Below are 25,688 nucleotides of genomic sequence, written 5' to 3' on the forward strand. Positions count from 1 at the left end.
CGTGGACGTGTGGGGATGTCAGGTGGGCAGTCAGAGGCAGGAGGCTGGAGTCGAGAGACAACGCTTGGGGATCATCTGGTATAGGCTGTATTGAAAGCAGGAGGCTGGGGAGTAAATGAAAAGAGGTGCAGCCCCAGACCCGGGCGCCGACCTTCAGAAACCAGGGAGACGGGGAGGAGGCAGCGGAGACAGAGCTGCAGCCAGAAGGGGGCGCCAGACACCGGGCCTGATAGAAATCCACCCTTAGAAGTCACCTCCTGAGCGGCCCTCCGGGTGGGAATGCGATCCTATCGGAGGACCAGTCACCCTCTTGCCTGGGGCCCCGGAACGTCAGTGGCCCCAGCCTGGTCTTTCCTGAGTACATGACCCCCGCCTCAGGGCTGGAACGGTGACTTTGCCCACGCGCAGAAATGCAGGCATAGCCCGCAATGACTCTGGGCCACTCAGGTCCTGTGCTCCAGGGAAACAGCGCTGGCTGGGTAGCGCGCGGGGCGGGGCGAGGGGCGGGGCCTGCACGGAAGCCACGTCCGGGGCGGGGCCAGGTGAGTCGCGGGCTGAGCCGAGCCCAGGTGAGGCACCGGCGGAGCTGTAGTCAGGTAAGGACCGTTGTCCGCGGGAAGGAACCCGCCTGGGCCCAGGTGGGGACGCAGCGCGGGTTCTGGGGCTGGGCCCATTGCTCAGGCGGGCAAGCCGAGGCGGGGAGGGGGGCGGGGCCACATGACGCGGCGCGGAGACGGGCGGGGACCCCGGAGCCCGCGCTGGCCGCCGCGTGTTCCCGGCCCCTCCCACACCCCAGCCCCTACCTTACCCTACCCCCGTTTTGCACGAGCGCGCGCTCCTCTCCCACTCCTCCAGTCCTGTTCCCCCGCACCCTCCCTGTACCCCCGTCCCCTCCTTTCCTGCTCCCTCGCTTCTCCCGCGGCTGGGCCGTCTCAGCCCAAACTTTCACCGTTCCCCCATTTTCCTCCCCAAATTCAGGGTCTCCGATCCTGCCGGGTCCACATCATTTCCCTCAGCTCCAACTTGGGAGGCAGGAAGCATCGCTCCGCTTCACAGATGAGAAAACTGAGGCTGCGCAGTTGTTACGCTGATTCAGACTCAGAGGCTCCGGCTGGGGGTGCGGGCCCGCTCATCACAGAGGATGGACCCCCCAAGACTTAATATGCCCAAAACTTAAATCAGCCTCCAAAATCGCCAGTTAGGGGAGAGGCCCTGGACGCTTGCACTTTTCCCAAACCTTGGCCCGGTGCCACTGTCAACAGCACTGGCTTGGGGGTTCCCCAGGGCCTGGCAGGTGTGTGAAGAGTGGAGGCTAAGCCTCCAGGAGAAGGAAGCAGGGTGGGAGGGGAGGAGTTCCTCAGTCCTTGTCGGCGGGGTGGGGACCTGGCCTTGGCTGTCTGGAGGCCGCAGACTTTGAGGTTTTGTGACGGAGGCTGTGTGGATTCCAGAGCACGCCTTGCTTATTGACGGTGAAATGCAGTGTTGACATTTGTCCTGGTGAGAGCTCAGAATCTAAGACTCAACAGTAAATATCCTTTGGTCTCTCTCTGTTGGTGGTTTTAGGGTCTTGTTTGCGAGTTTCTCCTTTAATGCAGTGATGTTAAACCATTTCTCAAACCAACAGCACGGCAGGGGCCGAGGGGTGAAGACGGACACAGTGCACTGGGCTGAGCCGGGCTAGTCCTTGTGGACAGCAACCTCCCCAGTCCCCTGTCCACGGAGGACTCAAAGTCTAGCCTCTGTGTGACAGAGGGAAGCCAGGGGCTTGTGGGAAGTCAGGGAGGGCTTCCTGGAGGAAGTGACCGTTGAGTTGGAAGATGGGTGAGAGATAGGCAGGGAAGGGTGTGGCACACTGAGGTTACACAGAGGCTGGGGAACTGTAGTTGGCTGGGGATAAGTCACATGTGAGGTGGGGGTAGAAATACATGCGGAGAACCTGACAGGTGGTCAGGTAAAGCCGGTAGGAATTTACTTGGTTGATGTCATTGAGTTGCTGGAGTGCAACCTCAGTGAGATGTTTTGTTTGTTTGTTGTATTCATTTGTTTAATATTTAGATTGCGCATATAAGTGAAAAAGTATTTGTCTTTCTCTGACTTACTTCACAAAGCATGATACCTTCCAGGTCCACCTGTATTTTTGCAAATGGCAATATTTGATGCTTTTCTTTTTATGGCTGAGTAATATTCCATCGTGTATATATGCTACGTCTTTATCCACTCATCTGTTGATGGGTGCTGCAGTGAGATGTTTTAAGGTCTGGAAACTTGACTAAACATCCCATGGATCTTGGCATCTCCCTAACAAGCCAGTTCCAGCTGAGTCGGTTGTGGGCACGCCATGGATGGTGGCTTCCAGCAAGAGCTCAGCCACCTTGGAAGTGCCTGGCATGCATACCCATTCCCTGATTTTATCCTCTTTTACTGATGGGGAAACCAAGGCACAGAGGCAGCAGGAGGGGGAGAGTGAACCACAGAGGGAGTCAGAGACCTAGTTTTGGAGCAGGTCACTTTCCCTCTTGGGGACTCAGCCTCCTGACCTGTAAAGTGGCCGCCCTTGGCCATCCTTCCCCAAAAGCATCACGGGCACCTTTGCTAATGGCTCTCAGGCCCTAACTGTCCACTTGATTGGATCATTCCTCACTCACACCAGCCTCATGAGGCAGGGGCTGTTACTGTCCCCTTTTACAGATGAGGAAACTGAGGCAGGGATGTTTAGATGACTTTCTGAGCTCACATGGCCGGTGAATGGAGAGCCAGGCCCGCTGTGCTGTGGCTGCAGCATTCGCGCCCTCCCTACCGGGCCAGCCGCCTCCCAGGGCCCTGAGGTCTGTCTCCTGGGTGGAGACATTCCAAGCCTGCCAGTGACTGCCCTTCAAATCTAAGTGAGAATAGCTTTGGGATATGAAAATGATGCTTTCAGTTTCTTTTCAGATAAATTACTTAACTTTTCCCTCAATCCTTTGATTAAAATTGATGCTCACGGAAGATGCGCCACATGTATCCAGAGGCTTCCCGGGCCGCCCAGGGTACATCTGAGGGTCCCCTTCTGGGCCCGGCACTGAGGGAGGGGGATGACCTCAGAGATGTCCATGTGGGGCTCCGCTGCAGGGTCCCGTCCCAGCCATCTGCCTGGAGGCTCCCAGAGCTGCTGGCAGCTGGATCTGGCCACTGTCCCGGTTTCTGGGTCCCTGAAAGGCAGGAGACCAGGCTGAGTTGGGTCCTCGTTTTCTCACCTCTCAAATGGGCATCAAGCAGCAGGGTATCCTGAAGCTCAGAGGGAATAACTCCTCAGAGGAGAGGACCCAGGGTCCCCCCACCTGACTGGTCTGAGTATGGATGATGGAGATTATGGCAGAGGCCCCAGCTGTGTCCTCTTCCGGGACAGAGCAGCCTGGGATGTCAGACAGTGGAGCGAGCAAGGTGGGCAGTGGGAGTGACCTGGGGCAGGGGGAGGTGTTGGTGAGATGGGCCAGGAAGGCTTTGAATGCTAGGCTCTGCTGTGTACGCTTTGCCTGCTCTCTTGTTCAACAGGCACCCCAAGTTCCTTTCAGGTCCTGGGTTGGATGAGTGCTGGGGCTCAAACGTTAGTCAGAAATGGCCCCGGCTGTGAGGGAACACACGGTGATGGGTCAAGAAGGACACATGGACACCTGGTGAAGGCTGATGAGGGCTGCCAGAGTTTGGAGGAAGCCCCTCTCCCAGCCTGTGGTAGGTGTGGGGTCTGGGAGCATCCTAGCGCTTTTGACTGTAACGGACAGAAAACCCAGCTCTGAACCAGCCCAGAAGTCCAAGCGGCCATATTGGCCCATGTAGCTGAAATGGTCTGGAGATGCTATGGAAATCAGGTATGGCTTGATCAAGGCTGAGCAATTTCCTGCTCTTTTTCGTGGGCTGCTGGATCTTCGGGGTGGCAGCAGATTGGCTCCAGCCATTCTAGGCCTCATCTTTATACACAGCTATGTGAAGAGAAACTGCTCCAGTGGCCCTTTCAGGACAGCAAGGGATTTTCTTTCCCAGAAGCACCTGGAAAGCTTTTCCTGATACCTCACGGGCCTGAATGAACCTATATCTGTGGCCAGGAAAGTTGCCGTGTGCTGACTGGCTCAACTTGGCTTCCTCAACAAACCTTTGAGAGGGAAGATGGGCTTCCTCTTAGGTAATCAGGCAGGCTGGGAGGTGGGGTGGGTCAGCTCCTTGCAGCTGGAGGGCTCTGCAGGTGAGGGTTGCACACCTGAGCGAGCACCTGGGTTCCGTGGGCAGGGCCACAGGGATGCTGGGGAGGGGAACGGCCCCAAGTCTCGAGGCTGGTGTCTACAAGAACCGCAGGTCTCTCTGCAGACCCCCCTTGTCTTTTCAGAGTGCCCGCTGTCCCTGGGGCTTGTGGGCAGGCCCCTGACAAAGTCCTGTAGCAGGTCACAGGTCATTTGCACCTTGCTGCTGCCACCTTTGGGTGTCACGCCCAGGTTCCAGTGGCTTCTGGCCCCGCTACCTGCACAAGTGATCTACCTCTGCCTTCTCACCAGTGTCGGGGACCCAGTGGTGTTTGTGATAAAGAGTGGGTAGTGGGGTCTGTATAAATAAATTTGTGACATAGCTGAGACAAAAGGGTGAAAATGACTCTTCATGGGGTGCAACCTGGAGACTCTGGAATCCCAACTCAGGCAGCCCCCTTCTCAGCCCCTGCCCCTCATGGCTTGACTTTGACCCCCCCACCCAGGTGGGACCCTGTGCCAGCCCCCTTCTCTCTGGGTCTCCGTGACCTCCCTGTAAATACAGGGGTAGGCCTGGATGGCCCTGAGCCCGCCTCTCTTTCCCGCAGAGCCCTGTATCAGACGCCCCATCCTGAGCCTAAAGCCGAGAGCCAGGTCCTACAGATACGGCCGAGGGCTCTTGCTCTGTGCGCCCCGCACATCGTCCGCGCCACTCAAATTAAATTTGGTGCTAATTTGCCCGAGGTAAGTAGGTGATAATTTGTAGCTGCAGCATTAAGATAATTGCTGTGAGGGTCTATTTGTGTAATGTGCAAATATATTTTCATAACAACAAACCATTTTGCTATGAATTATACATAGAACTGTCGGGTGATTTGAAGCCTCTTTTGCGTGCCGGCTGTGTTGCGCCTGCCCCGGTCCGTGGCTTTAGCCGGCGCGGCCTCGCGATGCTGGTGGCTCCTCGGTGCCCACGTCCCCCATCCATGGGCCACGGAGCCTGGCTCAGAGGGAAAGGGCTTAGCAGCAAGAGGTTCAGGAAGGCGTTGAGGCGTGTGTGGACTCAGGTGGAGAGCAAGGCAGGTCGGCGGTGATGGAGCTGCTGCTCTGAAGCCCACTGCCGAGGAAGAAGGGTCTATTTGTGATGTCTGGTTGATTCTCATTTGATTTCGGCATTTATGGAGGCCCGTATATGCCGGGCATGGTGCTCAGGGATCCCGTTTGATCGAGTCCAAGCCCCACCTTGTGGGGGTGGTGAGGGAGCCCCCCAGTCATGTTAACTAAAGGATCACAGAACCATGTATCCACTCGTACCTGGTGGAGAGGTGCAAATGACGGGTACCAGAGGTGCGAATGATGGGTACCAGAGCTGTGAATGATGGGTACCAGAGGGGTGAATGATGGGTACCAGAGGGGTGAATGATGGGTACCAGAGGTGCGAATGATGGGTACCAGAGCTGCGAATGATGGGTACCAGAGATGCGAATGATGGGTACCAGAGGGGTGAATGATGGGTACCAGAGCTGCAAATGATGGATACCAGAGGTGCAAATGATGGGTACCAGAGAGGTCGGGACTAAGTGCAGGGCAGGGCTGATGTCCATTGGTGCCGTCATAGCTCTGTTCTAAGCCAGATCTCTCCCAAAGAGTTTTCAGAAATGAAGTTCATTTTCTTGTGCCACAACCAAAAAGAAAAACAGTGTGGGCTTGATCGCTTCATTCTCTTAAAGTAGAGAATACCGAGGAAGATTTCATTGTGTTTCAATACCACTGATCTTTCAAAGAAAAAAAAATCAGTGCTCGTTTTGTTACAAGTGACAGGTCATCTATAACCCAAACTGGCTTAAGCAGAAAAGAGGGTTTATTGGATCTTTGCACTCAAGTACAGCTGGATCCAGGTGCACAGTGTTTTAGGGACATTTTCTCCATCCCTTGCATTGTCTTCTGCCATGGGCTTCATTTTCCTCCAGTTCCATGTGGTGACCTTGGGTAACTCCAGGCTCACATCCTCTCAAGTTTGGGTCCAGTAGAAGAAAATTTAAAAGTATCTCTTCTGGGCTTCCCTGGTGGCGCAGTAGTTAAGAACCCACCTGCCAATGCAGGGGACATGCGGTCGAGCCCTGGTCCAGGAAGATCCCACATGCTGCGGAGCAACTAAGCCCGTGCACCACAACTACTGAGCCTGCGCTCTAGATCCCGCGAGCCACAACTACTGAGCCCACGCGCCTAGAGCCCGTGCTCCGCAACAAGAGAAGCCACCGCAATGAGAAGCCTGCACACCGCAACGAAGAGTAGCCCCCGCTCGCCACAACTAGACAAAGCCTGCGCACAGCAACGAAGATCCAACACAGCCAAAAATAAATTAATTAAAAAGATAGTGTTGATTTAAATATTTTAGGGAATTCCCTGGCGGTCCAGTGGTTAGGACTGTGCGCTCTCGCTGCTGAGGGCCTGGGTTCAACCCCTGGTCAGGGAACTAAAATCCTGCAGGCCATGCAGCACAGCCAAAAAATAAAATAAAAAATATTTTAAAGAGTGGTGGTCACCTTCTGAAGCTCCAGTCTGGGTCTGGGGCTGTGAGCTGAGAGGCACATTAGATGTTGGAAAGCAGGGTGGGCAGAGGGAAAGTTCCGCCCCCGGATCAGAGGCGGTGGGAGGTATAATCTTAGAGGCGAGTGGCGAAGAAGAGAGAACAGAGGGACGTGCCGGCCTTGGTCCTGCTGGGTGACTGACAAGTCACCACCTTCACAGCCAGAGCTTCTCTCACAGCCATGCAGACCCCAGCTGGGATTTCCTGCAGGACACAGACAAAACGAGTCTTCAAATCCCCTTTCACTCATGCAAAAAACAGTTAGCAACCTTAAAATAAAAACCTAAACAAACTCCCACATTAGTCCCAGTGAGATCGCTGATGCCTTTATTACGCAATTTTTTTTTTTTTTTTTTTTTTTTTGGCGGTACGCGGGCCTCTCACTGTTGTGGCCTCTCCCGTTGTGGAGCACAGGCTCCGGACGCGCAGGCTCAGCGGCCATGGCTCACGGGCCCAGCCGCTCCGCGGCATGTGGGATCTTCCCGGACCTGGGCACGAACCTGTGTCCCCTGCATCGGCAGGCGGACTCTCCACCACTGCGCCACCAGGGAAGCCCCTTTATTATGCGTTTTAATCGTCCTTCACTCTCTGGAGCCGATGATGGATGGTGGTGGGCGTGTCACGGGTCTCAGCTCAGGGAATCATTCCTTTATGCATAAACAGGGCTTCTCCTGTCTCGGAGACAGTGAACAATGTCGTGTTGTAAACAGCGAGGGGAGAAGAAGGGGTCGTGAGTTAAACCGATGCCTTGTAGAATCTGCATTTTATTGATAGTTTTCATTTCCTCCCACGTATCATCATCTTGGAGCCCGTTTCGATACACTGGCCTGTGTTGCCAGCGAGCAGCAAGGGCATCTACTCATCCTGACTGATGTTAATGCAGATGCCCAGCGACTGTTCAGTGAGCGGAAGGGCTGGGGGTCCTGGGGCTCCTCACGGCTGCGGAGGAGGCCTCAACGCAGGGGCTGCGGGAGCGCGAAGGCCTCCCCACCCGGAACATGGGGTCCCAGGGGCAGAGGGGGCCGTGGAGGCCGGGCTGGGGGTGCTGCCCTTGAAGCCAGCTGGTGTCTCACGTGGCTTCTCTGGGCCTCGATTTCCTCACCCGCAAATGAGACGGCACACCTGGAAGCACCCACCCTCCTGCCGGACACGTGGTAACGGGTCACATTTACTGAGCATCTGCTGTGTGCCATCTATGCACGGCTTAATTCAAGCTGTGGATTTAGTCCTTCCTGCTCCCCGCGAAGTCAGTTCTCTTGTCCCCACGTTGTAGACGAGCAGAGAGGCTGGCCCAGGGCTGCCCGGCTGGTGCGCGGAGCAGGGGTTCTGTCCCGACGGGCGAGTGCCCAGCCTTGACTCTTCCTCTCTCCCTCCCTCCTTTTTCATGTTTTTTAATGGATATTTTCAAATGCATCAGAGGTAGAGAGAACAGCATAAGGAACCCAATGTACCCACCGTGGCACTTGTTCTAAGCTGCATAAAAGTTTGTCGAATCTGAATAATGCTGTGATATTAGTTTGGCAGGACATTTAGAAATCTGTTGATGTGGAAGGAAAGTGCTGTGAGTTGCCCTTTCAGTTTTGGGGGAGGTAAAATGCCTTCAAGAGTAGCTGACCTTCGTAGCTCAGCCTCGTGCAAGTGGGTAGACCTTGCAAGCAGTACGTGTTCAGTAAGTGTTTATCGAATGAAATCAGTGCTTTTTGTAAACAGGATGCTCATAGGGGAAAGGAACCAGGCCCGACGTAGGCGCTGGCCTTGCATCCTATACGTCCCTGCCTCAGTGCCTTTGCACATGCTGTGCTCTGCCCAGGGACCCTCCCTACTTTCGTTTGCAGATGGCAGGAGGGGCTCACAGCCTGGCCAGAGCCCCTCCTACCCCATTGCTGGCTGAACTGAGTCCAGACTCCTCGGGGGTGCGGGGGGCGGAATTCATCATTCTGACCCTTACCTGCCTGTTTTGCCCTTGTTTCCAAACCCCATCCATTGTCTGGGCAGGAGCACGTCCCCTCGCCTGGCCAGCACAGGGCCCCCTAATCAGCAGTAGGTCTGAGGTGCCTCTCCCTCCGCCACTGGACAACTGAGAAACTGTGGGTGGGAGGGAAGTGGGGCCCGAGTGTATGGGGAGGGCACTGACCTCTGCTGGACACCTACTATGTCCTGGCGTTACCCAGAGGGATCTCATTCTTGGACACCGGGTTCCCCGGGTTTTCTGAGAGCCTGACGTGCGACTTCTTGTTGGGAATTTCCTGCTGCTCACCCTTGGCCCGGGGGTGGCTATGCTGCCCCTCACTGGCAGGGGCATCATGTCCGCATGCCCGTCCCTCCATCTCTTTGAAGCTGTCCACGCCTCCCTGGGTTCTCTGTGTCCCTGGGGCGCTGGGCTGCTCTGTTCCCAACGTCTCTCACTGCCATGGGGTGTGGGCGTTCAGCTGCCCGCCTCTTCTCAGGTGCCCGCCTGAGGGCAGGGGCACTCGACCGCGGCCAGCAGGACACTGAGAGGACGGAGGGTGGGGGGTTTTGGTCAGTGAACCTCACTCTTCCCTGCGACCCACCGCACTGAGCAGCTGCTCCCCAGGCCCACCGGCCTCCTGGCCCCTCGTCCACCGCCAGGCCGCCATCACTTCCCTGAGGGGTCCTCGTTGGAGCCCCAGCCCGTGTCCACAGCCCCACCAGGGGCCCCCTCCCGCCTCCTCCTGTGTTCCCTCCCCAGTGAGCAGCCCGGCCACCCACACTCTCCGCACGGGCCTTCTGGCTCCCCACCCCCCATCGCTGGCCTGCAGGTCTCTGTCTGCCTCCCCCCACTTCCTTCCACCGGGCAGCCTCCACTCGGGACACCCTGCCGTTGGCCGTCCTCCAGCTGGCACCGGGGCGGGCCTTCCAGTGACCCCCGATCGTGTCCCTACCCTCCTTGCGGGCTCCCCAGGGTCGCTCGCCCTCCGCGTCACAGTAGGTCTCGTTCCCTTCTTCCCACCACTGTCTCTCGTTGGGGCCCCGAAGCTGGGAGTGTGTGTCGTGTCGGTGGTGTACCCCATCCGAGGCCCTGGCTCCTGCTGCTTCTCTCGCTGCGTCTCCAGCCTGGTGTGTGGAGGCCCCTCTGGCACAGCGGACAGTGGGCTGGGGTGCAGGGTCATGGGACACTGCAGTAAAGGATGTGTCTGGCCTTTGTCCCGGTTCCCAGGAGGTAGCCTCTCGATCCTCGGAATTTCCTGAGTGATGGGAGTATCTCAGTGATTCGTGATAGTTTATGTCAGGGGGTGACTCGTGCAGGACCCCTAGATAGTCATGCTCACGAGACGACTCCACGTGGGGATTCTGTGCGGGAGAGACCCCCTCATGTGACTAGAGGGTTTGGGCTTTGTGGCCTCGGGGGGCACTGGAGACCAAGCTCAGTAAAGCAGCTCGATGATTTAATCAGCAGTACCCGTGGATAGAATGGACGGATGGATGGATGGATGGACGGATGGATGGATGGATGGATGGACGGATGGATGAATGGATGGATGGATGGATGGATGGACGGATGGACGGATGGATGGATGGATGGATGGACGGATGGATGGACGGATGGATGGATGGATGGACGTGTGGATGCGTGGGTGGATGCATGGGTTGCTGCATATTGATTGGATCGTGGTTCGGCCAGTCATGCCTATGTAATGAAACCCCAACAGTTGCGCTGGACACGGCGGCTCAGTGGAGCTGTTTGGTGGTGATGATGTGTGGTTGATGTCCCGACTGCATGGGGAGAGGGCACACAGGTTCCATGGCCAGGACCCCCGACCTCCCACCCGACTCCCTGTGCATCTCCCTTCTTGCCGGGTCCTGATTTGTATTCTTTATAAGAAAACTAATTGTAAGTATAACGCTTTCCTGAGTTCTGTGAGCCAATGAATTATCGGTTTTGAGGGGGGTAGTGAGAAGCTCCGAGTCTGTAGGCAGCTGGTCAGAAGCAGGGTGGCCTGGGGACCCCTGACACATGGCTGGTGTCTGAAGTGAGGGCCGGCCTGGTGCGGACGGCAGCCCCCACCTGTGAAGTCCCTGCAGATGTGGATGTGGCTGATAGAGCCCTGGCTGGTTCTCAGAGAGGGGCTCGCAGAGCTGGGCAGACACTCCCCGCATGCCGTCCCTGTCCTCTCCCCTGGACTGTGGGGCCAGGCAGGGGCCATACCTGGTCTTTTCGCTCCAGAGCTGGGCTTCCGTTCACCAAACCGCTTAGCACGTCCCTGAGACTCTCCACTTGGTCTGATTCCAGTGCTAAAAATGCTCCTCATTATTTTGTTTTTGACATTTCGACGTGGATGCTGACTTCCCTTTCAGCCCCAGGGTCATTCAATTCCATGTTCCTTCAGTAGCTGCACAAACAATTCATATCTTCAGAAGCAAAGTCGTCCTTTTCCCTTCCCTCTCGCAGATGAGCACAGGCTCAGGTGAGCCGTGGAACCCTGGCCTCCAAGTTGGTAGAAACACTGTGGAAAACACTTTGTACTTCCCAGGCATAGCCGTCGAAGGTTTTTGTGCCCGAAAATGCCCATCTGGCAGGGAAGCAGATAAATGTGTGGGTTCCAGGGCGGCACTTTCAACGGAAGCTTCCTAAACAAACAGAAACCATGACCAGAATTCTCAAGGAACCTGTGAAAAGGCCGCCGTCTTTGGAAACCGAAACGACTGGCAAATTCTGAACGTTCCAGTGGCTTGCAGGCTCCCGGGAGAAGCCGACGTGTCATAAATAACAAACAGCTGTCCTGGCCGGGCAGCAGGCGGGACTCCGAGGGCACGTGATGTGTGTGTGTCTGCACGTGTGAGTGTGTGCGCGTGTGTGTGACCTTGACTCGCCCTTCAGAGCCGGCCGGTGATGAGGATGCTCTGCTGTCACTCTCCTCATTGTAAGTAAATGTCTGAGAACAGTTGTAAATACTTGTTCCCTGTGAGTTAAAGTGAGTTCGGAATCGCGGACGTTTCTGGAGGGGCACCCTTCTATTTTCTGCAGGTTCTGACACTTTTCCTATAACCCGTCCGCCCGTCACTCTGTAAATGATTGCTGGACGCCGTCCGAGCCACAGGCACGGGCAGCAAGCGGGTCCTCTGGGGATGCCTGTGGTGGTGAAGGTGACCTTGCCTAAGGTACCCAGAGCGTCAGGTAGTCGGTTCCCGTCCGGCAGGTGCTGCCACCACCTCAGCGCAGCCTCCCGTGCCTCTTGGCTCAGGTGGGCTGGTCCAGAGGCTGCTGTTTTTGGGGATCGCCCCCAGCTGTGGCAAGAGACAGCAGCCTTGGGTGTCGGTGCCGGGACCAGGGCTCACGGCTGTCGGCCCTGCAGGGGAGGGCCGCCTCGGAAGCCGAGTCATCGTGCTCTGCTGCTGCCGGACGCGCCCCCCCTTCGCGAGCTCAACCACAGGCGGCTGCTGGGCTAAGTCTGCCCTGTGCCCCCTCCACGCCCCCCCTTGCACACACCCCTCCGTAGGCCGCCCTCCCCACCCCACTCCCGTGTGTGTCCCCCTCCCTGTGCAGGTGCCTCTCCGTCACTCTCAGCGCAGGGCGGATGGGCCAGGTCACAGGCTAATGGACAGACTGACAGGTCGTCAGGTGGATGTCACGTCAGTGCCAGGTCACCAATCCCACCCGCAGGACTGATGTCTTCCCCCCGCCTCGGGTGGCTTTAGGTCCACAGACTTGAACTCTGGACTCAGGGCCCTTTTATTTTTTAATTAATTTATTTATTTGGTCTCGCCATGCGGCTTGCGGGATCTCAGTTCCCCAACGAGGGATTGAATCCCTGGCCACGGCAGTGAAAGCCTGGCATCTTAACGACTAGGCTGCCAGGGAGCTCCCTCAGGGCCCTTTGAGGCCTCCCCCTCCCTCCCTCCCGGCCTCCCTCTTAAAGCCACGCAGGCCGCCCTCTGCATTCGCCTCATTTCCTGCCGCTCAGAAGGCAGCGCCCCCCACTCACCTGCCGTGGCCTCAGCTGCCCTCACCCCTCCCCCATCCTGCCCCTCTCTGCTGGGGCTGCGCGCTCTGTGCGGCCACGCTGCTCCCGGGGCCTCCTCCCCGGCCGGGTCCCTCGGGTGTCCTGAGAGCTGCCAAAGTCCCGACTGCAGCCCAGAGTCAGCCGGGTGAGCAGGCGGCCTCAGGTCTGGTGACAAGCTTGGCCCGGGAGGAGGGCAGCTCCTGGTCCAGCGCCACCGAGGCTGCTTGAGGCCAAGCGAAGTGCCCTCCTGCCAGCAGCTCTTGCTGGGGGTCGAGTCCTCTCAGGCTACCTGCAGAGGCCAGGCGCCCGCGTGCCTCGCGCCCCACGTTTGGGACATTCTTGCGCCCGTGGGGCTCGTGTGGGTGCTCCGGGCCTCGGACTGTGGTCCCTGACAACGTGCCGACTGCATTTCACTCAAGCAGCCTAACCCCGGCCCGTGTCTGGGCATCATTGGAAATGTTTGCGTGCCCTTGTGAGGGACAGAGAGGCGGAAAGGCTGGCGGGGGGCAGACTCGTCCGCTGCTGGGCCGGCTCGGGGGCCACAGCGCCGGGGGCTCTGCCAGGGCTGCTTCCAGACCCGCTTCCCTCTCGACTGTGGAAGCCCCACTTGCCCACCCACAGCGTGGTGCCCAGCGGCCGTGGCCTGGGGCCCGCGGCTCAAAGCGAACAAAGGCACAGTTGGATCATAGGAGCATCTGGAAGCCTTTGGGCTGCTCGTTTCATGAGAATACCCCTGACCCAGGCATCCAACCTAGCTCGTTAAAGAATCTTCCAAGAGATGCTGGAGATAGAATGGCGACAGCAAGAGCCTTGCCGGTAGCGGATGCCCACAGGGTCTTAGCCACTACTGCTGCCGCGTGATGGGCTTGGCCGCGGAATTCGCGAGGCGAGCCGGAATCCCAGGCAGCCCGTTACCCCGGCCGGTGAGCTGCCCTCCCCGGAGGCGCTCCCCACCCCGTCCTCCTGAGCAGCTGACGCTGCTCTCAGCCCGCTGTGTGTTTACGGAGCACACAGGACAGAGGATGCCCGACCCCGGAGAATTCGTCTCCTGCGGTCCCCTGAGACTGGGCACGTTCCGTTGCCAGATTATTCCTTTTGCGACATCAAATAATCCATGACCTGTGGGTCAGCTCTCACCGAGGGTACCACTGCTGGGCCAGGGATGAGTTGAGGATTTGTTTTCTTGTAAAGACAGAAGTAGCCCCGACAGACAGAAAGCAGGTGGGGTCACTGGCAGTGGCGGGGCAGGGAAGGAATGACTGCCTAATGGTTATGAGCTTTCTTTGGAGCAATGAGAAGGTTTTGGAACCGGATGGAGGTCGTGATTGCACACTGTTGTGAATGTACTAAGTGTCACTGAATTGCTCGCTTTAAGATGGTGAATGTTAAGAATTTCACCTCAGTCCAAAAAAAAGTACCTCTGACAACAACTGATACGTTGTGCTCTTTCCAGGCACCTGCCTCAGAAACCTTCACCACCAGATGGAAGTGGTAAGCATGGCCGCCGTGAACAGTTGTGTAGGTTTTCACTGCCCAAGGGCATTGACACGAAGGGCTACTATCAAGCGGGTCTCTTCTCACCTTGCGCTGGAAGGCGTCTGCCTGGAGGAAGGAGCTCCCGTTTCTACTTGACTCAGAGGTGCTCTATGGGCTTCTCGGCCATGATCGGATGAGCCCTAATGCTTAGTCTTTTTCATGGCTTTTCAGGGAAAAAGTGACACCATGGACATCATCCTCCGTCGCCCCATCCAAGCGGGTGGCTTTCCTGTGGCCAGTTGTGCGCTCCTACTTCTGAGATGGGTAAAGAAACCAGTCCTTGTCCTTGAAGCTCAACCAGTGATTTAGTTCATGACTTCCTACGCTGAGCGTGCACGCAGACATGTTGAGATCCCAAGAAGAACTCGGCACGTTGTGGGCAGAACCCGGGGGCAGGGGAGAGGCGTCTGCTTTTACCACAAGTGTCCAGTGTGGATAAGGGAGCCGGGCAACGACATCTTCCTATTTCTCCTTTCTTGAAAAAGTTGAGAAATGCAAGAGCGACCATCCTTTCAGGAATGAGGAGGCGTTCTCAACGGCTCAAGGACTCTCTGTGTGAAGTCAGAGATCTCCATCTGGGTTCCGTCCGGGGAAGGGTGGGCTCAGTGAATTGTCCCTGAGGGCTTGGTCCAAAGGACCTGTGCCTGGGAGATCTGGGCATTGAAGTTGCTTCCACATTGCTGAACCCAAACCACGTACTGCGTGAGGTCAGCTTCGCATCATTTTCACAGCAAAGCCGATGATGGCTGGGGGTACGTGGCTTTCTGGGGGCAGGACAGTGTGGGTCAGAGGGTGAACTCCGGAGCCAGGCTGCTCCCTTCGGATCCTGGCTCTGCCCCTTACTGGTTCTCCTCTGCCAGCCTCAACTGACTCCTCTGTAAAATGGGTATGTTAGTACCTGCCTCATGGGGTTGTTATGAGGATTAAATAAATGGGTAAATACGTGTAAGGGCCTGCAGGTCACATAGTCAGTGCTTTGGGTGGAGGGTACTCTGAGGTTGTTTAGAAATCAAACTAGCTAAGGAGACGCTGACATCCTTTTGAGCAAATGAAAAGATCCCACTGTGTCATCCCGGCCGTGCAGGCGGCCGAATGCTGGCAGGCGGCGGGGGCTGCTGGGGTCTTCTCCTCGAGCAGTTCTGGGGGTGCTCGTCCACCTGAGCACCTAGATGGGCTGCGAAGAGGCCCTTCTCTGGGTGTGAGAGGCAGGAAGGCGGCCCCGCCTGCATCTGCAGAGCCTGGTGTCCAACAGATGCCTGGCTGGCTTGGGGTCAGAGGGGGAACAGGCAGAAACGCAGAGAGAAAGCTGAAGGGGGCTCCTGTGTAGGCGGGAGTTTGCACGAGGGGCTTCCCTGCAGCTCTAAAGCCGACACCTCTGTCCCCGCAGCCGGCTCATGCCAGGCACCCTCTGTCAGGGCTGGTGGCTAGGGGCCTGGGCACCCGGTCTGACTCCCCCCTCATGCACTAGGGGGAGCTGGTGCCCGTGGTTCGGCCTCCTGTGGGCTCTGGGCTGCAGCGGGTCTCAGATAAGACAGCTGTTTTGGTTATGCAAGGTGAGGAGGTTCTAGAGAACCTGCAGGACAGAGGAGAGCCTGGGCTGACGATGTGTCACACACTTGAGGTGTCCTGGAGAGGGTGCATCTCGTGTCGTGTTCGTATCACACACACACACGCACACACACACATACAGCATCGCACATGAAGGGGCACAAGGAAACCTTTAGAGGCAATGGTTGCGCCTGTTACCTGGTTGTGGTGATGGTATCACAGTGTACACACATGTCCAAACTCATCGAATGGTGCACATGACATACATCCAGCTGCGTGCGTGTCAGTGACATGTCAGTGAAGCTGTAAACGGCGGAGCAGTCGGGGGGCGGCCGTTCACGAGGCGCAGGCTGGGCCTGGCGTCGAACTTCTCACCCAGCTGAGCCTCCTGTTCTTCTCCCCACTTTTCAGCTGGGTAAACTGAGGCTCCTTACTAGTCATCGTCCCGGGTCGTGATGTCTACCAGGTGTCAGGCAGTGGACAAGTATATGTAAATAGTCTCACTGCTTGTGTAGGAGAACCCCTGCTTTCAAGGGGATGTGAGTGAATTCGGCCAGGACTTGCCTGCATGTGCTCCTCTGTGGGCCCCAGGGTTACCGTCCTGGGGAGAAATCAGAGGGTGTCTTGCTCGGTCCCCACAGTCATGAAGATGTGCCTCGCAGAGAGATGTTCAAAAGTGAAGCCACTGCCCACCCCAGAAACCGGGCCCCGCGAGCCCCTCTGCGCGCCCCTCCGGGAGCCGTGGGCACAGGGCTTCCTGGCGCTGCGCTCTCCTACATCTGTACAAATCCACGGCCATTCAGACTGGAAGCAGATATTTATTTTTATGCAGATGAGATTCTCAAGAGTGTGTGAGGCATCCGAGCTCTTATGAAAGCGGAACATCTGCAGACGTGCGCTGCTGCCATTATGTTCTGGGTTTAGGTTGTGTCAGCATTTATGTTTCCTTAATATGAGAAATGCCAGCACTGTTCTTCCAGGGCTCCTGCTGCCAGCCCCCTCCCCCCGGGCCCCCTCATCTAATCATTTTTTTTATTCTCTTGCTTCTGTTGTTTTTAGTCACAAGTTTGGGAAAAAAGTCACCTATTTCAACGATCTGAGTGAGCTCCATGAACACCTCAAATACGACCAGCTGACCATCCCCCCGGAGGTTCTGCAGTGAGTGAGACCCTGTCCTGGGAGGCGTGGGCTACGCCCTCGAGCTTCCTTGGGCCTCCGTCCCATCCCGTGCACGCTGAAGGCTTAATTTTCAGACGTGTGCCCGGCCAGATCCGGTTCCGAAATCTGCGGCCTCAACAAAGATTCACAGTGAAAGATGCTAACTGCTGACTCAGAGCAACGAGGCTGAGGATGGCTGTGTACACGGATGAGATGCGTTCCTCACCCACCACTGCAAAACTGATTAACAAAAAAAAATCAGCCACGGCGGTAACTGCTGTTCGCTGCCTTGGTGTTTACCATTCTTGTTTTGGAGCAGAGAACGGGGGCGATTTCTCGGGTGTGTGGATGACACCGTGGACAGCATGAAATGTTCCCAGGCCCATTGCAGGTGTTCTGGAGGACAGCCCACCTGGTGCTTCTGGCTAGAAGCCTAGTCAACGTGTCTGCTGCTTTGTTTTATACAGCAGTGGTCCCCCACTTGGACAGGGCATCAGGTGGGCAGAGGGAGCCCAGGAAGGTGTGTGGTCGGTCCCGGGCCCACCGTTAGCTCCGGGTGGAGCTCAGTCTCTGAGCCCTGCCTGAGCACCCTCTGCCCTTTGCATCACCCTCTCTGGGGGCTCAATGGAGCCCCCAGAGAGGGTGCAGGGTCCTCGCCAAGCTGCACGCAGGTGAGGCCGGCAGCCCCGCAGGGGGAGTGGAGATGTCGCGCTCCCTCTGGGCGCCAAGTCACAGGCGCTGGGGATATTAGAGCCGTGTAGGGAGTGTGTCTGCCCACAGGACACTCGCAGGGAGTGGGGCCACGAGTCCGGTGACAGTAGGAGCCGAAAGAGGGGCTGAACCCAGCTAGGGAGGGGACCGGTGAAGAGGGGATATCAGGGAAGGCTTCCATGAGGAGGTGACTTCTGAAGTGAGTTTCAGAGGGACTGTTGGCTAGATCGAGAGTCCAGGGAAAGGTGTTTCCTGCAGAGGGAAGCTCTTGTGTAGACACGTGGGTGACGTATTGGCCAGGGGTTGGTAAGAGAGCCTGGACGCTTGACAGAGGTCAGATGACCCTTGCTGGCTTGTGTGTGTTCCCGTGTGTGCATGTGCAAGACAGCCATAAGGCACGTGGGCCCAGAAGGACGGGACACTCAGGTGTCCTGCAGACCTTTGTGGGGCATCTGCCCCCAGCAGCACCTGGAGCCCCTTGTGGCCCGAGGCTTCTCGCCTGCAGGGTCACAGCTGTGCTTCCTCTGTGTCCACAGATACGACGAGGAGCTTCGGAACCTGCACGCGGGCAGGCTGCCCCCTCCCACAAAGGCGGCCCTGCCGCGGCCCCTCTGCCCACCCAGCGGTTTGGCGTCAGTCTGCGATAGTAAGTCAGCCTCCCCGTGGCCTGCCCTTGTTTCCTGGGAGGGTGGGGTGCTTCTGTGTGCCGGGGAGTTCTCTCCAGACCTTGGCCTCTGCATCCGAGCTTAACCCTGCAGGAAACCTGAAGTGTGAGCTTGGCACTGAGGCCGGAGTGCCCGCCGCTGTGTGTGTCTGTGTGCAGAGGACCCAGCCGTGGGCGGGGAGGGGACGACCCCCAGGCCACGCTGGGATACCTCCCACCACCTGCCACGTGAAGTGTGGCCACGTGCTTCGCTCTGGCCAAGGAGACAGGAGTGGCCGCGGGGCGGGTCACCTCCTGGAGGGAGCTTCCGGGGCCAGTTCATAGTTCGCCTCTCGTGGTGACGGAAGCCGGGTGGAGATGGTGCCTCGCTGGCCTGCGTCCCTGAGTGACCACAGAGTGCCTCCCACTGACACCCACGCTGCGGGAGGGCACGAGTGAGGGGTGGACTTCTGTGGGGTTCAGCTGCCGGGATTTAGGTACTCTTGTTACCACGGTGTGTCCTACCCTTCCTGCCTGATCTTACCCTTATTAGGCCACATGACCTTGAACTCACTCCCCCTCTCAGCTTGTTTCCTTATTTCTAAAATCAGCAAGTTGGATGATGTGATCTTTAATCTTCTCTCCTTGGAAACGATTCTGGGCCAACTGTCCATGCCAACTTTGTCTCTTTTAAGACTCATCTCACCTCCTCCAGGAAGCCTTCCCTGATGCTCTAGACTGCATACAGGGCCCCCCTCTATCGCAACCCAGATCTGAGCAGGCTGCTGTGGGGAGTCCCGCCAGCTGCTTTCCCTGCTCAGCGACGAGCCCCTTGTCCTCCTCCTATTTTCTGCTTCTGGCACCAGGCCAGGTGCTGAGGCACCTGAAATGATGGAAGATGAAGGGGTTGTTTTAACCGTACAACCACCGTTGGGCACTTGGGTCTGAGCTACACGATGTACAGGACCTGGAGGGTGGAGGATCCCGGAGAGGCGTGTGCTCAATTTCATTTGTTAGTAGCTTCTTGTTAGAAACTTGCATGTGATCTGTTTCTACATAAAAATCTGATGATCTTTAAGACCCATGTTGGATTTTTTTTTTTTTTTTTGGTTGCACTGGGTCTTTGATGCTATGCGGGGGCTTTCTCTAGTTGCGGCGAGCGGGGGCTGTTCTTCGTTGCGGTGCACGGGCTTCTCTTGTTGTGGAGCACGGGCTCTAGGCACATGGGCTTCAGTAGTTGCAGCACATGGGCTCTAGAGCACAGGCTCAGTAGTTGTGGCGCATGGGCTTAGATGCTCCGCAGCATGTGAGATCTTGCCGGACCAGGACTCGAACCCATGTCCCCTGCATTGGCAGGCGGATTCTTAACCACTGTGCCACCAGGGAAGTCCCCGCGACTGCCTCTTTAAATTAATATTTTATTCTGTTTCATTGCAAATGACTATCATAAAATTGCAATAAACATATTAAATAAAGCACCAAATATGTAATTTGTTTGGACTATGAATGAATGAAAGTCATTAAAATTCATAAGCAAATCCTATTCACAAGCGTTAATTCGCTGAAGTTCAAAAGCACACAACAGAAAGCCATCACCTTAGAACAAGCTAATTAAGGCAAAATATTAAGGGGAAGTCAGAGATTCAAGAAGTCTTTGCCTGCCTGCCATCCCTGAAGTGGGACAATGGAAACGGACATGTGCATTTTGTGCAGCCCCATCTGGGCAGCTGCGGGAAAGTGGAAAGAAGGAGGGACCTCCTTAGGGCAGAGGAGCGGAGGCAGCTCACATCCCAGCTCTAGCTCTTTCCAGCTCTGGGAAGGCAGTCTTGTGGCTTAACTTCTCACCCTAGTCCCTTCCTGTGTAACCGTAGGTATAACCCCGCCCTCCGCACCCTCCAGGGCCACGGGATCTTAATAGAGTGTGCAGACAACGCGAGCCAGTTCCTGCTGCCCAGTGCTTTTCCTACTTTGTTCCTCCTTCTGATCCCCTCCTCCAGGAAGCCTTCCCTGATGGCTCCACACAGACGGGAATCATCTGTTGAAAAGACTATTCTTTCCCCCATTGAATTGCCCTGGGACCCTTGTAAAGAACTAACTGACCATACACCTAAGGGTTTATTTCTGGACTCTCAGTTCTATTCCACTGATTTGTATGCTGGTGTCACACGATCTTTATTGCTACAGCTTTACGGTGAGTTTTGCAGTTGGGAAGTGTGATTCTTCCAACCTTGTTCTTCTTTATCAAGATTGTTTCAGCTCTTCTGGGTCCCTTGAATTTCTGTATTTTAGAATCAGCTTGTCCATGTCTGCAAAAAAAAAAAAAAAAGCAGCTGGGATTTCAATAGGGATTGTGCTGTCTCTGTAGGCCAATTTGGGAAGTATCGCCATTTTAACAATATTGCCTTCCAATTCAAGAGCATGGATAGCTTGCCAATTTTTTGAATGTTTTAAATTTCTTTCAATAATGTTTTATAGTTTTCAGTGTACCAGTTTTGCACTTTTTTATTAAATTTATCAAGTATTTTATTCTTTGTATTGTAAATCAAATTGTTTTCTTAAATGTATTTTTTGATTGTTCATTGCTAGTGTATAGAAATACAATTGATTTTTGTATACTGATCTTATATCCTGCAACCTAGCTGAATTCATTTATTAGTTCTAATAGGTTTGTGTGAAATTTTTTTTGGTATTTTCTATATCTAAGAGCATGCCATCTGCAAATAGAGATAGTTATTCTTTTCCAACCTGGATGCCTTTTATTTCCTTTTCTTGCCTTGTTGCACTGGCTGTACTGTCTGGTACAATGTCGAATGGAAGTGATGAGAGTGGACATCCTTGTTTTCTACCTGATCTTAGGGGGAAGCCTTCAGTCTTCTAACATTAAGTATGATGCTAGCTGTGGGTTTTTCATAGACACCCTTGACCAGGTTGAGGAAAACCCCTTCTGTTCCTACTTTGTGGAGTGTGGGTTTTTTCTTTCATGAAAGGGTGTTAGATTTTGTCAAATGCTTTTTTTGCTCTATTGATCTGATCACATGACTTTTGTCCCTTATTCTATTAATATGGTGTTACACTGATTGATTTGCATATGTTGAACAAACCTTGTATTCTTGGGATAAATCACACATGTTCATGGTACGTAATCACACATGTTCATGGTATGTAATCACACATGTTCGTGGTATGTAATCTTTTTCTATGCTGCTGGATTTGCTTTGCTAATATTTCATTGAGAATTTTGTGTCTATTCATAAGAAATACTGATCTGTAGTCATCTTGTCTTCTGGTGTCCTTGTCTGGTTTTGGTAATACCAGCCTCATAGAGTGAATTGGAAAATGTTCCCTCTTAGAAGGGTTTGTTCAGGATTACAGTTAATCCTTCTTTCTACATTTGGTAAAAGTCACCAGTGAAGCCATCTGATCATGAGCTTTTCTTTGCAGGAAGTTTTTTTGACTACTAACTCAATCTGTTTACTTGTCAATCTATTCAGATCTTATATTTCTTCTTGAGTCAGTTTTGGTAGTTTGTGTTTTTCTAGGAGTTTGTCCATTTCATCTAGGTTATCTAATTGGTTGGTGTGCAGTTGTTCTTAGTACTCCTTTGTAATCCTTCATTTCCGTAACATCACTGGTAATGTGCCCCCTTTCATTCCTGATTGTCGTAATTTGAATCTCCTCCCTTTTTTTCTTACTCTCGCTGAAGCCTTATCCATTTTAGTGATCTTTTCAAGGAATCAACTTTTGGTTTGATTGATTTTTCTCTATCGTTTTTCTATTCCCTATTAATTTCCACTCTCATCTTTAATATTTCCTTCCTTCTGCTTGTTTTGGGTTTAATTTGATCTTCTGTTTCTAGTTTCTTAAGGTGGAAGTTTTGGTTATTGATTTGAGATCGTTTTTCTTTTCAATGTAAGTGTTTAGAGCTATTAATTTCTCTGAGCCCTGCTTCAGATGCATCCCATCAGTGCTAGTATGTTGTCTTTCTATTTTTTTTTTTAACATCTTTATTGGGGTATAATTGCTTTAAAATGGTGTGTTAGTTTTGTCTTTCTATTTTAATTAATCTTAATTTGTTTTCTAATTTCCCTTGTGATTTTTTTTTTCTTTGACCCATTGGCTTTTAGTAGTCTGTTGTTAAACGTTCATGTATTGTTGATTTCTCACTTCATTTCATTGTAGTTGGAGAACTTACTTTGTATGATTTAATTCCTTTTAAATGTATTGAGATCTGTATGATCCAACATATGGCCTATCCTAGGGAATGTTGCATGGGCCTTGAGAAGAATGTATACTCTGTTTTTGGGTGGAGTGGTCTGTAGATGTCTGTTAGGTCTTATTGGTTTGCAGTGTGGTTCAAATCTTCTGTTTCTTTGTTGATATTCTGACCAATTGTTCTATTCACTATTGGAAGTGGGGGAGTAAAGTCTCCAACTGTTATTGTTAAATTATTTCTCCCTTCATTTCTGTCAGTTTTTGTTTTATGTATTGGTATTTTGGGGCTCTGTTGTGAGTTGCATAAATTTTTATAATTCTTATGTTTTCTTGATTGACCCTTTTTGCCTTTATAAAATGGTATTCATTGTCACTAGAATACCATTTTATAACGTTTAAAAATTGTCACAACAATTTTTGACCTCAAGTCTATTTTGTCTGATATTAGTATAGCCACTCCGGCTCTTTTTAGTTACTATTGGCATGTTGTATCTTTTTCATCCTTTTACTTACAATCTATCTGTGACTTTTAATGACAAGTGTGCTGCTTGTAGGCAACATAAAATTGGATCATGTTTTTGCCCCATTTTGCCTTTTGATTAGAGTATTTAACCCATTTACATTTAATGTGTTTGCTGGTAAGGTAGGTTTACATCTGCCATTTTACTACTTATCTCTATGTCTTGTCTTTTTTGTTCCTCTAGTTCCTCCATTCCTACCTTTCTAGTGTGCCATTTTAATTCTCCTGTTTCTTTTGCTATATAGTTTTTAGTATTCTTAGTGCTGCCCCAGTGATTAGAATTGACATCTTAATTTATAACAGTCTAGTTCTGATGAATAATAACTTAAGTAGGATACAAAAGAAATTGTGCTCCATTCCTTCTCCCCTCCTTTGTGCCATTATTGTCATACAAATTACATCTTTATTTTATGACCACTGGCACCAATATACAATTCTTGCTCTATGCAGTGGCCTTTTATATCGGGGGGAAATAGAGTTGCAAACAATAATACATGTACACTGTCTTTTATGTCTACCTCTGGAGTTTCCTTTACCTGTGCTTTTTATTTCTTCATGCAGAGGTGAGAGGGTGGGTCGGGGGAGAAGAAAGAAATAGAAGGACTGTGGAATTTTCAAACACTTTGGAGAAGTGGGTATGTGTCCCCCTCCCCACACCTCCCCTGCTTCTTTCCTGTTTGGAGGAAACATCTGATGGTGACCGATTCAGGGATACTCTGGGCTGTTCATTAACGAGCAGTGCTGCACGGCTGTTTCTGCTTCTGTGTCTCTCCCAGAGCTGAAGTCTTCGGCTGGGCCAGGACCCACTTTTGCAAAGAAGGAGAAGATGGGCATCTGACTTTCTGTTCTCTTTCCCTGCCAGCTCGAGATACACTCATCCGTGGTCTCCTGCATGGATGTCTGTCTGTCCAGAGAGCATAAGCTCCTGGCACTTGTGAATGGCCTCAGGTAGGGAGCAGGCTTCCCCAGGCTCTGGTTCTAGGTCATGTGAGCCAGCCTGACTTGCCAGAACTCCCAATCCCATTAGCGTTTTGGGGACTGGTCTAGCTGATGATACAAAGCAGTTTCTTATTCTTCATTCACCCCCCAGAGAGGGCCGGCTGTGCAGAGGTGGGATTGCAGACTTCCTGGGCCTTGTCGCCACAGATGACCTCAGCACCCCCATCTCACACCAAGCCCCCGACTCAGAAAGAAGGGCTGTGGTCTGCTCCAGGTACAACAAGGGCTTCGGAGTCAGATTTTGATTTGAGCCCTGGCTGTGTGACTTCAGATAAAATAATTTGTATCTGAGTTTCAGTTTTGTCCTCTATACAAACAGGGGCACAGTGATGAAGCCAGTGGGCTTAGGAGTGCGGCCAGCGCACAGTAGGTCCTCAGCACACGGTCTTCCTGTGATTGTCTACGTGAGCTGCTGGGAGGGGATGTGAGACGAATGACGGTCTCAGAGGGCTGGGAAGAGCTGGGGTGGCCAGTGAGGCAAGCCTGGCCCACACTCCCTGTTACCACTGAGATTTCAGGTTGGTGGTCCTCCCTCACTGTCCCTACTGTCTCTAAAAACCACAGTCCCTCCTTACTTGTATTCTTTGCATGCACAACCAGAGAAGGAATTCATGCTGTGAATTACTGTAAGCGCATCTCCCAAGGTGGGGGATACAAACAAGAAGATGTGCCGAGAATCCCCAGTGTCCTCTGGGGGCGGCCGACTGGCCGAGAGCGAGCTGTGCTGACGGTGATTTGCGCTCCGTCTCTGAGAGCACCCCCGCCCACTGCGTACCCCGGAACTTCAGTTCAGGGTCTGGCCCTGGGCCACAAACGTGGAGACAGATGCACAGGAGGGATGTGGTGTGTTAGGATTCACCCCTGCCCTGGGCATCCCCACACAACCAGGATGCACACCCTGTTTTTAATCCAGAGTTCCTGGGGTGATTGCCATTCTCTGCACTGACTCTGTCAGTCCGTTGAACAAGCCTGTCTCTCAGCCAGCAAGCAGGGGCTGGGGAGGGAGGAGAAACCCAAATTGAGGGTTTCTGCTCTATTGAAAGCAGTGATTTTATGCCAGGGCCCCCATTCTGCAGTGAGCTGGATGTCGGCTCCTTAAGTGCTTGGACAGAGGAGAGCGTGCTCAGCTGGGAGCCCTGCGTCTGTGGGCACATCCCTCCCCTTCTGCGACCTCAGTCTGCCCCTGATCCTCCAGGCCCCTTCCTGCTCTGGAAGTCTGCTTTCAAAAACAAAACGTGGCCTAAGCTATAGGCAAAGAGGTCTTTCAGTAGCTCATGGGTGTGCAGCCTTTGGGAAGGTCTCAGTAGAGCCCCCTCCCCAGGTTAGTTATAGCAACTAACCTGGGCTTCAGAATCAATAGACCCAGGCTCTCTGGCTGTGTGACCTTGGGTAGGTCACTGCAGCACACTGGGCCCAATTCCCCATCCATGAAATGGGCCACCTGTGTCTGGCCTGGGATGTTGCCCAGCCCTTGGCATTCCAGTGATTTTAGTTATTAGTGCCTTTGACTTACAGCTTAAAGCCTTTCCCATCGTTCACTGTTTATGACTTGCAGCTCCCTAGAGGAAGGTTGCCAGCATCCCCACTTTCCATGTGGGAA

General features: G+C 53.7%; 1 long non-coding RNA gene across 8 annotated transcripts; it reads left to right on the forward strand.

Annotated features, from left to right (window-relative positions):
* Nucleotides 1–539: 539 nt before the first annotated feature.
* On the forward strand, nt 540–19,541 carry LOC113621142 (uncharacterized). 8 transcript variants are annotated; one of them, XR_003433056.1, is made up of 5 exons: nt 540–596; nt 979–4,156; nt 4,820–4,955; nt 14,469–14,561; nt 16,905–19,541. It is a non-coding gene; the product is annotated as an uncharacterized LOC113621142 (long non-coding RNA). The 8 variants fall into 8 exon arrangements; XR_003433062.1 differs by lacking the exon at nt 540–596 and having other exon boundaries at nt 701–4,156; nt 16,905–17,343; nt 18,251–19,541; XR_003433061.1 differs by lacking the exon at nt 540–596 and having other exon boundaries at nt 701–4,156; nt 16,905–17,003; nt 17,086–19,541.
* The last annotated feature ends 6,147 nt before the right edge of the window (nt 19,542–25,688 follow it).

The sequence above is a fragment of the Aethalodelphis obliquidens genome, unplaced genomic scaffold (assembly GCF_003676395.1).
Source record: "Aethalodelphis obliquidens isolate GAN/ISIS:26980383/991018 unplaced genomic scaffold, ASM367639v1 scaffold8, whole genome shotgun sequence".
In the NCBI taxonomy this organism is placed as follows: domain Eukaryota; kingdom Metazoa; phylum Chordata; class Mammalia; order Artiodactyla; family Delphinidae; genus Aethalodelphis; species Aethalodelphis obliquidens.